At 48.5% G+C, this 15,181-nt stretch overlaps 1 protein-coding gene across 6 annotated transcripts in view; it reads right to left on the bottom strand.

Moving 5' to 3' along the window:
* The window catches only part of LOC147201869 (forkhead box protein P1-B-like), a 110,607-nt gene extending 95,777 nt beyond the window's left edge, over positions 1-14,830 (bottom strand). For 4 of the 6 annotated variants that reach the window (XM_086117676.1, XM_086117678.1, XM_086117679.1 and 1 more), the window contains exons 1-2: positions 14,680-14,820; positions 9,139-9,224 (exon numbers count right to left, since the gene is read on the bottom strand). The gene's annotated coding sequence lies outside the window, so the exon portion shown is untranslated. Of the gene's footprint in view, positions 1-9,138; positions 9,225-14,679 lie in introns of all 6 variants that reach the window. The other 2 variants (XM_086117683.1, XM_086117677.1) reach the window with 2 other exon arrangements.
* Between the last annotated feature and the right edge of the window lie 351 nt (positions 14,831-15,181).

The raw sequence follows: 15,181 nt of genomic DNA, 5'->3' as shown, positions 1-15,181 counted from the left end.
GGGAAAAATGAGAAACCTTGAGCAGGGGCCGCAGATAAGATAAGATATCCTTTATTTGTCCCACACTGGGGAAATTTACAGCATCCAGCAGCAAGAATGTGGGTAGAAAGAAGAAAGAAGCAAAAACAAACAAACACCGTTCAGAGATGGGAGACATTTGAACGTTCGAGACTCACCGACACACCCTCTGTGTCAGTTCTGTCAAAGAGAGCAAAACCAAGTGAATCGCCACTCGACCAATTTACCGGGAACTACCGACTCACGCCCCCGTCGCCGTCCCTCACTTTCAAACAGGGATGGAAAAACGGCAAGATGTGTTTCCTGAAAGAGGGGAGAGGTGGAAAAGGACCATCCTGCCCCCTCGAATCAGCGCCGCCCCACAAAGCCTCGCCGCCACTGGACTTTCTGCACCGACAGCAAAACTTCCCTGAGAGAAGAATGCGTGCCAACTCAAACACGGCTCGCATTGCACTTTGCGGCCGCCGGCCGCCCATGCGGGCCTGTGATGTGCTTCCTGAGGGCTCGCTGCAGCTGGAGCGCCTTGAATAAAGGTAACGCTAATGTCACCGCTACTGTAAACTTGTTTGGCCGCTCCTGTCAGCAGGACGGGGCTAATCAAAGCACAGAATCGCCCCCCCCCCCCCCCCGCCCGCTCTCAAACACAGCACATTGTTTTTGTCCCACCAGCAAAACAAAACAAAACAAAAAAAACCTTTACCTTCCTATGAGCCACAAAGACAAGAAGGGCAAATCACGAGACCAGGAGTTCCATTCAGCTGTGGGATGTTGAAGTACGAGCAATTGGAAAACTATTCCCGTCACATTTTATTGTCGAGTGCCTGACACGGGAGAGGAAACCAGAACAATCAAGTAGAGTGCTATTTTTTTTTTTTTTTTTTTGCTGCTGGATTTAGTAACACTAATTAGTTTTGCTCTCATGAAGCCAACCTGAAAAACGACCAATTAGAAAGTGAAAATGAGACACGCAGACGAAACAAGAGCTTGTCATTTCCAATCTTCCGAGTCCCCTACGGACAACTTTGCTGTGGGATGACTTTCACTCATACGCTCACACGGAAAATGACTGGCAGGGTGCCGACTGTATTCAATGTCACATACAAACCAATTTGTTAATAACGGCGGGGGCGCATCAACGATGCAGCTCGCCCGTGCCGATTTCCGAAGCGGCCGTCGAAAGAGAGGAAAGCGTCCGCCAGGCGGGGCCCGCCGCAGCAGCAGCTGCTTTCCGCTAAAGACCGACCGGAGCCAAGCGGCTTGCCTTTCGCAGGTGCTTTATTTATAGGAATGCGCTCTTCCCGCAGCCCGGCAGTAATTCGACGGTCTGTGCCTTTGCAGAGTCGCATGAACGGAGGATGCGCGTCCTCCGAGGGAATCTCACTTCTCCCCGACTACAACTTCCAATTTCCTCGACAAGTTACAAGTGAAACCTGCCAACAGCTAACAGAGGCTTCGCCCGTGCCAACATGTTGAGATGCCAAGCGCAGTAAACAAGAGGAGACAATTAACCACCTTCCAGCTCCATGCCTCACACCAACAAGGACTATCGACTGTTGACGTCAAAACAACATTCGGCTAAGTTACAACATTTGCATTTGAAAACGACCGACGCCGCGTCGTTTGCACCCAGTGACTTTTGCCGAGCTGCGTTTGGTTGGAATTGAAGCTATAAATGGATTCGAGCATGCTAAAGCTGCTAAAGCATTGTGGCCGGTGTTGGAAATAGGTGGTGCGCGGGTGTGAAAATATTCACGTGCCACATTCGATTTTGCCAGCGCGCGGACTGCAAATCAATCAAGCATGATCGAAAATACATGGACGATATTTCGCTGTGAGGAGTACGATTCAAGCTAATTCATCCACGTCAAGACCCGAGTTCAATGTGGTCCGAACACCGAAACCCGAACAGAATGCCGGCGCTCGGCCCGAAAGGCGACATTTGCCCTCAGCTTTGACGGCTACAAACGCCCCTCGCTATACGTAGCAGCCCATGAAACATACCCATCCCGACCATGGGGAGGGGGGGGGATGTCGGTTCACGCTGGCAATTACAATTGAGCAGAAGATGTGCAGAATTGGCTGCTATGCCCTAATAAACACAAGCGAGTGTTTCATCACTGTCAAACGCAAGACGGATCGGCCGTCCGGGCGGGACGGCGCTCCTGGGCTAAGACGCGGCTAAAAAAAGGGTTTCAAAGCCGGGAACAATTCTCAGATGCCAGGTCACTGCCAACGTCCTTGCAGCCAATGGCAGGGAGGCCAGTAAGTTCACATTAGCTGCAGAGTGTAACTGCGCCAAACATCTGCTCATGAATGAGAGAGCTGCCCACCAGCTCGGCGAGTTGCGGCCCGCTGATAAAAAATTCAACATTCTCCTCACTGGCACGCGCTTGTTTTTGGACTATTCTCCTGAGCCCGCTGAATTATATTAAGAGAATTTCAGCACAGCCTGGTGGATCTGAGAGAACAGCTGCCACTGAAAAGGGATCTCCTGCTCAACCGCAGCTCGGGGGCCCCACGCTATCGGCCGGCCTTCTCCAACACCCTCTGTCCTTGAAATGAAAATTAGACAAGTGATAAGTCTCTCAAAGATGTTATATATATATATATATATATATATATATATATATATTCCCCCCCCCCAAACCCCTCTAGTACCCTACACATGATTTTGTTTTTATACATAAAGACGTACCTGGAATTGAATGCTTCATTCTTTAAAAATAAAAAATAAAAAATACATTTTTAAAAATCGTCCTTGGCATAGAATGAGTTGAAGTCCGCAGAAAATAAATGTAACTGTAATTTTGGGTCCAGAGTGTTTTACTTTGGGAAGTAGTTGACACCTACTGCGCCCCGCCCACGTCGATTAAGCTCATGTTTCAAGAAAGAGTCCACTTTTCAGCCCACATTATGTCACCGCTCCATCTTGAACGAGAAGCCGGCTCTTCGGGGAGAGGGGGGGGGGGGGGGGATTTGTGAAGGCACGCTCCAAAGGTTGACGAGGTAAATCTTCCAAGGATCCCTCTGCGCATTTTTAGGAATGATTTCAAATGTCACAGTGCTGCACGTACTGTACATGGTAACATGTGCTCAATTAGTGAAGGAAAGGGAAGCAAAACTCAGTGGAGTTGAAGGAGCCTTTAAGGAACCGATTACTCCCGGCATGCACAAGAATAAATGATTACCAAACTCAGTAATTTCACTTCTGTCTTTCCGTGAAAAAAATAAAAAATAAAAGTGAACCAATTTCTTTGTCAGCACAGAACGGAGGTCATAATAGTTTTGGATTTTTCATCATAGTCGGTTTATATTTTGTACCCAATTCATCCAAGTCCTCTTAAAGAAGAGATATGCATGTTTAATCATGAATAAACGTGTCCAAAACATTTTCTGGAATTTATCCGATTGATTTTTGAACTGGTCCTCCTCCCGATGCGAACCACCAAGATTTTGCATCCTTTCCAGTTGGTTTCCTCTCCGATTCATGTCATGTACTGAGAAATTCAAAGGAGGTGATTCACAGTGCTGGCGTGAAAGCTCCCCAACACGTCTTTTAACCTTTTTGTTTTTTTGCACTTTCTCCACAGGAAGACGTCCACAGGATGTGCTTTATTAAGATCCTAGCGATACATGAAGAGCTAGCGTGACTTATTGGTGCATTACAGTCTAAAAGAGGCAGATAAAAGGCCAACATATGGTTGAAGTGGAATTACACAGAAGTTATCTCGGTCTGAAGAACATGACCACAACCCCCGATGTTGTTTAGATCAATAAAGCCCATTATAGTGGAGACCTCTAGCGCAGATAAGGCCCTGGAACCACAACATAATAGCGCGAGCGGACTTTCACAGCAAAGAACCGAACACGAGACAAGAGTAAAAGTACAAAATGTCTTCAGTGGGAAGATTCTTGCAGGTCAGAAGAACAATTGGAGTTTGATTCATAAATTGGTTTCACCCAGAAGAAAACTCCTTGATGAAACCGGGCTTGCCACATGTTGCATTTGGGGGAGGAGCTAAGGTTAGCTGGTTGTTGACTGAGCGCGTGTTTGTTTTGTGCTTGCTTCGCCGAGAGGTCAATTAAAAACGCAAGCCAACCAACCATGGAGACGTTGCCGTTACTTGACAATCAATGTTGTATGTGCTCTACCTTTTTCGGTTCGCACGTACTGACATGACAGCAAAGTCAGCGGGCGTTAGCATGCTTAGAAAAATGTCGGCGATCGTGTGTCGCCCTGGTGAAAGGTTAACAGTGAGAGAACTCAACGTGGTTCTAAATGGCCGCTCTGTTTGACTGTTTCTTGAAAATGGCCCTGTAATGACAGCTTGATATGTACGAACAAAACTTCAAATAAAATGCGTCCATGTGATAATAATTAAGTAGCCGACAGCACATTTGACAAATGCGATGAAAATGGAAAACACGACTTGGGTGTTAGCTCACGTTGCATTGATGCGTTCGTGTCGCTTGCATCACGCAGAGCCACTTCAGGTCTCTACAAAAAAACCACAGGAAACAGGTCTTGACATGATCTCGAGAGGCGAAATGACAAACAAGATTGGCGACGATTGAGTAGAGCGCGTCCTCTTACAAATCACACCCGACATAAGACGATTTCACACAGAAAAAAAAAAAACAAATACACACACATAAACATATACATATATATGTATATGAATCAATGCGGAAATTTGTGTGCATTCTCAACAGCAGTAACAACATGTCACCAGGAAAACAAAAGCCAACACTGTGCGAGGTCCCGAAAAATAAATCACCGATGAACGACTTGCGCCGTTTCCGCTCCTGCAAGGGATTCAATTTTTCTGAGAGTTCCAAACAATCACACGTCAACATCCCGCCAACAGCGATGACGTCTCTTCGACGTACGTATCTGCGCCGCTAATTGCCTTGTTAACTCAACGATGCCCCGGCACGTGGCTCTGTTTTACAATTTGGGCTCCAACAGATGTGCTTTTTATACGGCAGGTTCTCTCGAGTTGAAACGGCCCCCGTCCGCCGAGATGAGGCCGTGAGGCAGATCATAAAAGCCGCTGTCGAAAAAGAGTGTCCACATGACAGGAAAGGAGAAGCGCTCGGCGTCGTTTGGCGCTCATCGAGTTGGCATGCGTCACTCAAGGACGGAGATATTTGCTTTGCACTCGATTGCTTTCGAATGCTCAAAACACCTTCTCGCTTATGACGGCGTGACACAACTGGTGCCGCCGTGAAAAGCGAAAACAATCGTCCTGGTCGTGTACTCAAGGGGGATGACGAAAGAGGATTTATTCCTTTCTCTTTACTTGGTGTGAGCTGCACACATTTGACTTCCAGTTGGTCAACAGACATCGCCATGCCCAAATTAAATAAAGTTGGGCACTTATTTGGCCCCCAGTGACGCGCGCCGACTTTGGTACGGTCCCATTTGCTGGGCCAAGCAGGAAGGCAATTTGAGTGGGCCCTCTCCTGGCTGTGTCCAGACCTTGACAGTCACACAATACGGAGGGCAAACCCCCCCCCCCCCCCCGCCCCCTCCTGCGAACACAATTGCCTTTCATAATCAAACCTGAGGTTTGTCGTGTAAGGGCGGAGATTGGAAAGATAAGATGAGCTTTGGACTTGGATGTTTGTTTTGTTTTGTTTTTCGGGAGGGGGGGCGGGGGGTGCATCCTGCGTAAAACCGCATCCTGAACCAGCATCACTGCGCCTCACTGTAAATAAATACTCTCTCTCTCTCCTCGGCGTGGCTTCCGTTGAGTGTCAACACCTTGGCTCTGAATCACCTTCAAGTCCAAACAGGAAAATGCGGAAAGGCAAAGGAGGTGGCAGACGGAGCTTTAATTTGCTCTGACGCGTTTCAGCCAAAGAGCACGCAGCGACGTATTCTCCTGCCCCGAAACAGCTGCCCGGGCTTAATTCAATGGCCAGAGTCCTCCCTTTCAACTTTCACTACAGCATCGTTTGCGAGGAGGCGCCCAACGGTCGTAGGCACGTCACCGGTTGACGGCAAATTCGACCGCGTGTAGAGCATCGAATGTACAAAGCGATGTGCTCCGGCTTCAGTGCGATTTTGATCATGTGTTTTCATTTCGTCAAGTATGAAAAATTGTCTTGATATAGGGGGGGGAGTGGATATTTCTTCAAGAATATCGTCAGAAATAGATCGCTTGACACAAAACATTGACATTCGCTTCAAATTCGTTCATTTCCTACAAGTTCGTGTCCGATGCTGACAGCCCCCCTCAAAGTGCTTCTTTAGTTTTTTTTCCATCCATCCATCCGTTTTCGAATCCGCTCAGCTTCACAAGGGTCCCGAGTGTGCCGGAGCCTATCCCAGCTGTCTTCGGGCAGTAGGCGGGGGACACCCCGAACCGGTTGCCAGCCCATCGCAGGGCACACAGACACGAACGACCATCAGAGCTCACGCTCACACCCGGGGGACAATTTTGAGTGTTCGGTCAGACTGCCATATATGTTTTTGGAATTGGGGAGGAAACCGGAATACCCGGAGAAAACCCACACAGTCAGTCACATTCAGTTGCACTCGACTCGAGGTCAGGGCTTAGGTTTGACCCCCCCACAGCCTTGAAAAGTCCCACTAAAAGTGATCTTGACATTCTGGTATTAAACTGGTCTGGTGTCATCTGTTTTTCGGGTATGTAGAAGATTGTACAGACAGAGTGCCCACATTGAGTCTCCATCTCGTCTGGGTGCAGCCCGCTCGCCACGGCTGTTAAATGGGCCGCCAACTTGTGCCATCTTGATCAGACGCTTTCAGGCGCCGTTCCCTTGGCCCGAGGAGTCTCACTGGTCAGGCGCAGTAGTTAAAGGTCAGCAGCTCACTGAGCTCATCTGAACCCGCCCGAGGAGGGAGGAGGGGAGGGGGGGGCGGTCTCTGCGACTGTGGCTGTGCTTACACTTGATCCAAAAGACCCCCAATTGTTGTTCTTTTCCTCAGCAGAGGCGACGTAAGAATACACGGGCCAAATGCTACTCTTTACCGGCCTTGGCCCACAACGCAGCTCTTTTATGCACAAGTGGGTAACCACAGAAATTATACAATTAAAACAATTTTCTGCATCCATCAGTCACACTGATCTAATAAGCCATTCAAATGACACTAATGGAGTAAGCCTCTTTCTCTCTCTCTCTCTCTCTCGCTCTCCTTCCTCCAGCAAAGTATTTTCGCCTATATGACGCAATGAAGGCATCAGTGGGAAAACAAAGAGAGCCAAGAGGAATAGAATGACAGTCCATTCGCTTAGCAGCATGTTTGAGAGCACACTTGAAAATGTTCCCTTTTTTGCGATGGCAGAGCAAGAAAGTCATCTGGGTGCTTGTTCAGTATAATCCTTGGCAGCAGAAAACTCGACAACCTAAAGCAACCATGTCAATTGAATAGTTCATCCTGACCAAATACAAACAAAGTGGCTGCAAATATTTCTGTCCACCAGTAGCCGCGACAGATTTCAACCAATCGCATGGAACAACATTTCAAAATATTTGGGTGACTGTTAAGCAAAGCTTGCGGTGCCAAGTCAACGCCGGCTCAACTGTCAAGGACTCCAAAAGTCTGCTGCCGACGCATGCGGGGTGTGAACGGAGTGGGAAGAAACCAGACATGCCCAAACCTTGACCTGGATATCCTGCATCTCTGTCCACCCAGTGTTGACAAGAAACACTCCAACACAAGTTCAAGGGAAGTGCTTGCACAGTGCCGATGTCCTTTCCCAAGCAGCTCGACCCAACAAAACGGCACAAGAGCTTTTTGTCTCTATGACCTCTAACTATCCATTAGACCCAAGTCCTCCTATATACTGGAGGTGCAGTCCATACGGGGGGGGGGGGGGGGGTAGTGCCCACAAGTAAGTGCCCCATCAGCAAGCACAGAGAGAAAAAGCTGCCTTTTATGGTAACCGATCACAGACTCAAGCCATTGACCACGGAGCCCACAAATGAGGCGTTAAGTGTCATGGCGGGGCAGCCGCGGAAAAAAAAAGGAGCAGAAAGATATGACCCTCTTCTCATCCGTGCATGAATCTGCCCGATGCCGCTTTCTCACCGAGACCGGCTCTCAAAAGCCCTCCTCTCTGAGAAACACTGCCGAAACGTAAATCGAGTGACGAAAAAGCGACGCTGCCAGCCAGCCTCATTAGTAATTTCATCAGGAGCGATGTTGCAGCCTCCATTTCACATGATATTCATCAACGTTCTTTTGATGGCGAGATCGGTCGGGCTAGCGAAGCTTAACTTGGGGGAGAGGGGAGGGGGGGGGGGGGACACCCTGACATGGAGAGACTGGGACAGTGAGCACAGTGAAAGCCCCGCTGTGCTGGATTTATCCTGCTGATGGGAAGTTACGATGGGGTGGGGGGCACAGAGAGCTTCAGATTCACACTCACGCATTTAATTGCAGATTCCATGACTTTGCACAAATGTCACATTCCCTCCCGATCAGCTTCCTGGCTGGCAAGCAGCCAGAGAAGGAAGGCGTCCGCGGGTCATCGGGAGGTAAACGGGAGGAACATATACCCCATAGCTTACTCAAAACTGGAAAGGCACTTGGAGGAATGAAAATGGCTGTCAAGGCCTCGCCGTTTGGATTAGCAACAAGCCGCATGCCGCCAGTATTGGTCCAAATGCTTTTTATCGCCATGCGGGCGAAAAGAAATTGCTGCAAAACAACTGAGCAGTGTGGTGGCGCCGCAATACATTGTCCCATGCCGGGCACACGCCCTGCTTTTTTTTTTTTTTATGAAAAGAAAATATGACCGAAAGCTAGGCTAATTGTCTTCACTTCTTCGCTGGCCGAGTGCAAAAGGGGGGCGTCGGCAATTCTGCGCACCCAACCGACAAGCGGCTAACAGCCGAACGAGACGGTCATCGTAACTAAGGGAGACCCACGAGAAGGGCTCGTCGTGGCGGCCTCTGTGCCCGACAAGGCAACTTTCGGAGGCGGCTAACACACACGGACGGTCCCACCGGCTCACGCGCTGTGGAAACGGGTGCTAAGCCCGACCGGCTTTTCTCAAACAAACCCAAATCATCATCATAATTAATCAAATTGATTTGATTAATTTATAAATGTAAAGAAGAAAGAGTGGGCTAGTTTTGACATACCCAAATCACTCGTGCGGAGTTTGCAGGCACTCCATTCCTCCAATCAGAATTGAGTTTGTTGGCTGAGTGCAAGAACAGCGGCACATCTGGGGGGGGGGGGGGGGGGACAAAATAGAGAGAGCGAGAGAAAAAGGAAAAGGGAGGGAAGGAAGTGGCAACAATTACAAACAGGAAGTTAAAAAAAAAAAAAAAGTGGGGGAGACCCCCACAGTAGGTTACTGAGGCTTGAAATTTCATAAAAAAGGGCAAATATAAACATGCATCTTTTATCACAACAATTTCACGTGATGACACACCGATTCCCGACCTACATGCATAAGTTTTATGTCATCTCGGAACCATCATATCAAGCCAATTTTAGCCACAAGGGTTGTGTTTTTTAATCACAGAAACTGAATCATTCTTCACATTTAGACAATGGAATGCCACAAAGTGACTCATAGCAATTCTGGGGGGGTGTTCGGGGCGTGATGGAGACCACACACTATTTTACATATAGCTCTGTTGAGTCAAATGTTTTTTCAGATTCACAATAGAACTATTGAAGACAATTTAAAAAAAACAATAAATGGGGGGGGGGGGACAGGCGGCCCCCCCCAGATTTATGACGGCTACCCAATTGTATTTACATGTCTATCAAATGAGGCTGTCCGTTGTTAGTTGAGTTCCCGTCACCTTGGATCAATAGCCAAGTGGACAATTGCAGAACATTTAAACCAAGCAAATAAGGAAAAGCTTGAAAATCAAACTTCGATTTGGAAGACGATCCAATTCCGTAGCCCTGAACCGTGAAGCAAATATTTGAATACAATTTGGGCAAAGCATACAATGGCTTAGCCCACAGTCATTTTTACGTACAGTACACCTACGTATTGGAAGATACCGTCCACTTTGGGTTAGTGGGAGCCCCAAAGTTTTAATCCGAAGGGAAAAAAAAAAAACCATCAGTTGCAGCGACTGCGTTGAAGGACACCGGCGTTGGACCGGATCAATGGCTCGACCCGTTAAGTGACGCCTCTCTCAGCAACGCATCTAATAAGCGTTGATCTTTGGGAACACCCCGAGCTGACCCGCGGCGCTGGGAACAATTACGAGAGAGCGGTCTTTCTGGGCCGATGCCCACTTGACCCGCTGGGGGTAAAGACGCCACAGAAATCGGCGTGATTTAAACTCCTCCCCAAGACGCGCCGACAAGGTGAGAGGGTCAAAGCGGACATTAACAGGTCAGCGTGTGGCCCGCTCGGGAACAATTACTCCTCGTCGCAGCTAAGTGGACACTTGATTGAACACACTTCCCGCAGATAACAATTCCCCCCCCCAGCCATTTAGGATAAAAAGCCCTCGCGTTCATCTTCCCTCTTCCCTTTTAAAAGAATGCGAGCGTGTGATCGAGAGCCATTCCCCAAAAGGGATGACTGAGAAAGCTCTCCATTTTGCAGCGGCGGCGGCGGCCGCTTATGACAAGAGAAACAATGACAAGGTGAGAGTGAGAAAGGCCCAAGCAACGATCTGAGCGGATCGACCGAAATGTTGAGCCTTCCGTACCCTCATTTTGGATGAATTAGCAAAACTCAACGGTGGACAGCAACAACGACAAAGTGCAAAGACAAATGCTTTCACGTGCAACACAAGAATGGCGGGGGCGCAGGGTGGCCTTTGGGAATTTTGGGGGGGCTGCTGGTGTATTTACCATTGTCCGTTTTCCTGACGAATGTTAGTCCAAATCAAGCGGTTGCATCTTTCACTAGCGACTTTTCGCAATCCTTCTAGACAAGGTGCGAACGACAGATGGCAGTAATCCAAAAGACGAGCAACTATTTGCCGCTCCTTTGCGACTGTGCACAAACGTTCCCCAGCATTCGGGCCGTCGGAGATGGAATTGGATGATACGGAAAGAAATGATATGCAAGTCGTCAAATTGAACACACACGCGCGCACAAATGATGACTTATAGTGTGGAAACCATATCGTGCAACAGTCCACATTTGTCAGGCACATGCTCAGACATTTTTTAGGGGCAGGTACTGGAAAAAAAAAATGAAAGAAAGGGGCGCCCCTGGCCAAAACGATTCACGCTATGAAGATAAAGCAGTATTTGTCTTTTTTTTCTGTGAACACAAGAATCAAAGACAGTCAATAAAAACAACTGTTGGAGTGAAGGGAAAAATCGAGCGCAGAGGAAAAAAAAAGTCTCGACGCCCCTGTAAAAATGGCGGCTTTTTAAGTTTCAGTGCGATTGCGTGATTCAAAACACATACGCGTCGGCGTTTATTTGAGGGCGTGACGGATTTTGGAGATGCGAGGTCCCCCCCCCCCCCCTCCTCTGCCACATATTCATACTTAGCTCATTGAATCGATGAAATTACGCATATTGCATGCGCTTGAAGCCACCCAGGAAAGAGAAATCTTTCGAACAAAATCAACTCCGACCATAGCGGCTCGGGACCGGCGCCCCACCCCGTTTACACCCTTGAGAGCAAAAAACAAATTCCCCCTGAGGAGCTCCGGCTTGGAAGCAAACAATGTCTGAAGCTCTGCTGGGAAAGCAAGCGAGCAAATAGCAACAAGCAGGAGCATAAACACGGTCGGCACCTCTTTTGGAGGGAGGGAATTGGAAAGCGAGAGAAACGGAACACTTTGGTTGCACGCGAAAAAACCAGAGACAAAATAAATCAAATGGCACCGCTATCTTGCAAGTCTCGGGTCAACTGAATCATTAAGGGTCCAGGGAAGATACCGTCATCTTCCATGAAAAGCTCACACAACAACTATGACTTCACCGTAGTAAACCCCCGAGAGGGGATTTATTCCTTATTCGGCATCAGTTGAGGTCATTGAAGAACTTCCACCTGCGTTCGTTCTGTGTGTCATTTAACGATTCAGCTCTGTTCCGAGGAACACCATTAACGTTTGGGGTTGGGGTTGGGGGAGCAGAGCGGTAAAAGTCGCCCGCGTTTGATCTTCATATCGGACGCCGTAATGGTAAACAATGACATGGCATGAGGGACAATGGGCCAATTAGCAATCTCCCCTTCTGCCATCAAGCAGCGTGCTAAATTATAATAAGAACCGGGCAAACTTTTATCTGCGCTCGGGTGTCTCATCTGCCCGGCGGCACCTCGGCGCCGCGCGGCATTGCATCTTGGGTAATTACTACCTTCCAATTACTGCCCGGCTTGTAAATATATATCAAATAAACAAGCAACAACCGGTCAATTAGGAGCCCCTTTCGGAACGGGGCTTTGGCGTTGATGTTTTATGTGGTGACGGGGGGGGGGGGGGGGGGGGGGGGGCCCGCAGTCATCGCACAACTCCGGAGTGAACTTCTAACTGCCGCAGTTGAGAAGACACCTCAAATATGCGACGGGGGCAGTTGAAGACAAGCGTGCTGACGCTCCCTGGTTTGATCTGCAAAGACAAGAGAGGAGGAACAAAGGAAAAAAAAAAAAAAAAAAAGCAAAACAGCGGTAACCACCTGTCAACAACATTAGCGTTGCTACGCTCAGCCCTCCTCCAGCCACACGGAGTTGCCGGCTCAAAAGCGACTACGCTGATGGTTTATCGCAGAGCAAGTCGCGGGTTTAAGCCGGAAGACGTGATCAAAGAAATCCAACGTTGCAACCCGCAATGGCGATGGAATGGCCCTGCCATGTTTCTTTGAAGCCTGCCGGCGCTGGCAAATGGCGAGACGGATGAGAAGTCAAGTCTTGAGTTGCTTTCAAAGCTCCTGCGTGTCTCCCTCATGGGGCTTAGGCGACGTCTACGCGAACGAGGAATTAGGACTTGTCAGCGTCTCTACTTTGCAACTGATCGAATGATGATGCATTCATCCTACGGACTGATCACTGAGGAACTTGATTACTCTGACACAGTGGAGCTTCCGCGTACAGCACGGGGGTCGTCAAACTCGTTCTTGTTGCGAGAGAGGTGTGAAGAAAACCCAAACCTCGAAACAGAACCCGAATGCTCAACTTGAGCAGGGACTGCAAACATTCTTACGCGTTTATGAGTAAATGAGGCCCAGTGGCTTGCAGAAGCGGGCGAGAAACAACGTGAATTTAGAACGCCGTCGGAGGCGGCAGAGGGCTGAATGCCGGATAGCCTCGTCAAAGACAACAGGCAAAAAAAAATAAATAAAAATAGGTCCTGTATTTTCAAAGTTGGGTCCGAATTGGTGACGGTCCATTTCTGCATAAGCGAGCAAGCACACTGACCTCAGTGGCTGTTCAAATAGTGTACAGCCCCTCCCTTCCTCGCTCCCTCCCTCAGGAGGCCCATGACAACAGCCCAGCAGCAGCACTATTTGATCTCTGATGTTTTCCTTAATCTGGGTTGTCAAGGTTCGCTTGTTGGCATGTATTTACTTTCCTTCTTCGACCAAAAAGTGTCCCCCCCGCCCCCCCTTCAGACAATGACTAATCCAAAGACGAAGGAGGAGGGAGCTCGACAAGCAAACCATCTTAAAGCGACAGTTTCTCTTGGGCACACTTTGAATTGACTTCAGACCCAAAGTGTAAATTGTCCCCCCAAAAATGCAATACTGTAGTCATGTTTCATTCTCCTGTCTGATTGATGACTCCACTCAAAAAAAATTGCATATCACAGAGCTGAACAACTAAAATCACAGAAAACAAGAAGACTAGTGTCAGTGTAATGCACTCGCAAAATACATTTGAAAGTAACTCATGCACGCATCGTACACGTGATGCTTTGAAATGGGATATAACTGTCATATATTCTTATCAAGTTGTCTGCAACTGCATTTCGGAATAAAAAAAAACACTTTTGGTCACAAAAGTGTTTCAGAGTAAACACAAGCAGCAAAAGCCTTATGTCAAGCCTATTTAACATTTTTCACGGACTGCAAAAAAAAAAATGTCGAGATGCATACAGTTACGCTTTTAAACTGTGATGAATATCCGTTGGCCACCTCGGAAGGGAGCCAAATCAAAGATGCTGACTAAACCCCAAAACATTCGAAACGGTTGCCAGTTGTTGTGTCCCGAGTTGGAGAGACGGTAAACACGTGGACAAGCCTGCTGCCGCTACTTTGCTTTTCCTCCGAAGAAATCAGTGCAAACCTACTGTGGCACAAGTTAAAAAGGTGTCAACTTTATCCGAAGGGCGGTTCCGCGTCCGATTGGACGCGTCGTCAATGACAGAACGCGGTTTACATATAACGTTTGTCGGTCGGTGCGTTTCCCACTGCTCGGGAAGTTTGCCGGAACTTTCACAACACGGCAAGAGCACGACGTTGGTCAAGTTACAAAGTACTTTTGACTTACTCCACGCCACACCGACGCTCATATCCTGCCGGTTGATATTTATGCTCCGGTATACTATGAACCTTCCGGCGTGTGCGTGTACGTGCACGCGTGTGCAAGTGGTACGTTAGTAGTCCGCGTCGCCGCGCAGCAAACTTTTGAGCGACCGCCATGGTTATCCCCGTGTGCACGCACTTGTGCGCGCCGAAGCACCGGGCATCTTAATAGGACACAACAAAGCCGAACGTGAACGTTATGAGATGGAAGAGAAACTTACCATGATGCGAGTCGCTTTTGAGCAGCGAGCAGTACGCGGATGAACACAACTTGTCGGCTGCGCGCCAGCTTGTGTACAGAAACCGCGTGCGACACAGATCACACCGTAAACACCAACAAGATTACTCCGCCAGGCTTTTTGGTAACGGTGGCCGGGCATGAACTAACTTGACGCCCAACTTCGCGTATGTCGGGGGGGGGGGGGGGTAAAAGCAAATAGTTTGTCGTCCAGGGGGACGTCGTTGAAAAAGACCCGTGCGCCTTCCTGAGCGTTGTTACAAAGGTATGAAAACGCAAAGAAAAGAGGAAGAAAAGCCGGGACAAGCGCCGATTTGGATGTTGTTGTTTTGATCTCCCAGGTCCGTGACGTCACATCCACCTGCTTGGTAAACAAGGTTCAGTGCATTGCAGCGGTCACTTGCATAAATACTATTCGGATAAAAACAGCACCAAGAAGCACGAAAGTAGCTTCTTTCTATAGGGGAATGAAATGATAGGCATTT

Source organism: Hippocampus guttulatus, chromosome 8, assembly GCF_054856545.1.
Source record: "Hippocampus guttulatus isolate MCC_2025c chromosome 8, RoL_Hgut_1.0, whole genome shotgun sequence".
Lineage (NCBI taxonomy): Eukaryota > Metazoa > Chordata > Actinopteri > Syngnathiformes > Syngnathidae > Hippocampus > Hippocampus guttulatus.
This window is presented reverse-complemented; position numbering and strand designations above follow the sequence as displayed.